Source organism: Copidosoma floridanum, unplaced genomic scaffold (assembly GCF_036245765.1).
Source record: "Copidosoma floridanum isolate Cflo_tuat_1 unplaced genomic scaffold, Cflo_Japanese_pri ptg000006l, whole genome shotgun sequence".
In the NCBI taxonomy this organism is placed as follows: Eukaryota; Metazoa; Arthropoda; class Insecta; order Hymenoptera; family Encyrtidae; genus Copidosoma; species Copidosoma floridanum.
In genome coordinates, this window is record NW_028321883.1 from 23,131,187 (window position 1) to 23,133,394 (window position 2,208).

General features: G+C 35.1%; 1 long non-coding RNA gene across 1 annotated transcript; it reads left to right on the forward strand.

Annotated features, from left to right (window-relative positions):
• The first annotated feature begins 312 nt into the window (after positions 1-312).
• LOC149375602 (uncharacterized) lies at positions 313-971 on the forward strand. Its single transcript, XR_016293720.1, has 2 exons — positions 313-626; positions 811-971. It is a non-coding gene; the product is annotated as an uncharacterized LOC149375602 (long non-coding RNA).
• The last annotated feature ends 1,237 nt before the right edge of the window (positions 972-2,208 follow it).

Sequence of the window (2,208 nt, forward strand, 5' to 3'; positions counted from 1 at the left end):
AACAGGTTTTACAATTTTTTACCAAATCCTTTAAAAAAAAAAAAAAAAAAAAAAAAAAAAAAAAAAAAAAAAAGTATTTTCACTGTTTTTCACTAAACTGTGGATTCACCTCATTTCTCATTTGATTACATATCAGTATCTTCATTACCACTACCGAGACACTAACACAAACAAGCGACACTTATCCAACTTCCCACTCCCCTTGCGAAAGAATACAGTACTGGTCTTCTTTTTTTAGTCACAACGCAACTCGACAACTGGGAAGTGTACTGTTGCAAAGCATTACATCAGTTTTTTTTTTTCTTTGTGTTTGATTTTAACTTTTTTTGCTCAAATAAATATCCAGTTGGGAACAAAGATTGTTCAATAATGTCAAAACAGGAAGCAAGATATTTCTTCAGTTTATATGCTCATGACATAAAATCTGTTCCAATCAATGATGAAGATAAGGACAAGTTTGCTTCACCTGAGCCCCTGGCAAAGAGGACTAAGAAAGAGGACGAAAATGGGTGCTGTGCATCCAAAAGTACATCGGTTAACACATCAACTAAATCCAAAGAGGATCAGTTGAGCAGACAATCGACAAGTGATAACTTGCATTTTGGAAAACAACACTAAAGAAAAATGTTAGTAAGGAAAATCAAATTTATTTGCATTAGATAATGTACTTCATTCCATTAAGTAATTGTTATTAGAGAGACAAATAAAATCTAAAAAAAATCTTCCGTAGCTCAATTTTACTTTGTATGGTTGGGCACATAATTTTAAATCACAGGAAGGAGTTTGATACATGTATCTATTTATTTTTAGAATATTTGTGGGATCCAAGCCTGTACCAACGAGGTCGACAAATTGATACCTTGTACCTTTGGATTTAAAACCAGAGCCTCCACCATCCAACATGTACAGACGATTTCACTGATTCTTTTGTTTTTTGTGTAACCATTTTTCAAATAAATTTCATTGCTATATGTATTTGTTTTTTCGTATTTTGTTGATAACAAAACGATATTTTGGTAACCCCTTAGGAACTAAGTTACAAATTAAAAATGCATGGCTCTCAAAGTAGGTAAAAATCAATCTGTATCATATCGATCACTTGAGTGAATATTTAGAAAATAATTGTTGGAAGTATTGTATTGGTCGTAAATGAAGAATAATAAAATCATACCTGTTTCATGTTTGTGTGAGTAGAAAAAAAATATAAAAATATAGAGTGCTGCAAGTGCAGCTCTAAAACAATTCATTTTCGTGCCTCGTTAAACAGCTAACAGCCACGCACACCACCATATAGCGTTTACCCACATATCTCTTATTCCCGGCCAGGGTACATAATATATTGATTCAGCACACCTTGGGGATCCGAATTTCGGAGGACGACGGTTTTACACACCTCGTAAAGACCTGCCCATGAATATATTTCAAAGGACGACGAGGTATTCGTTGTTTGGTCGGGAAAACTTGTTCGCAGTGTCGCATAAAACAGAGTCAGGCAATAAAAGTACCGACGACACGCTACAATTGTGTAAGAGCTTACACAGACCGTACAGGTTAGAAACGTTCTAGAACAATGAACAATCATACATGAATGTCATTGAGGATCTAATTGAAAATTTATATCTCACATGATGAAATTTTGGTAGTGGGTAGATATCATTACTTGGATAAATCTACCATTTTCAGAGTATTCATATGATAACGAAAAGCAAGCTTCAAGCCGTTATATATAAGAAGGTGCATTCCCACAAATTTATCTTCCAGTCATCCACCTATGGACTTTTCAGCGATAAAAAATACTGTATCACGAGGACGATGCGATTATATTCACTGTGAAGTTATTGGATCCGCTCGTTTTCAAGTGCTCAGTGGAATCCAATCCATCAAAATCATCTGATCCATTGATGAAAGCGAGACGTAAACCTCAATGACGAATTTCACTTTGTTCGATTGGAAAACAAAAAAATTTGATCATTTCGCTCTTCTATTTACCCAGTGGATTGAGAAGCCTTGCACAAAAGCGCCAAAAGAGCGAAAATATATACCAAAGTGGAAATGCAAGGGGAAATTGGATTTGGCTCTTCAAGTTCGATGAAAAAATAACAAATGTTGGCTGGAAAATTGGGAACCGCTCCACCATATGCACCAACCATAAAACGTTCGGGTATATTATCATGGTATCGCGAATGTAATCAAATATTTGCTCGCACC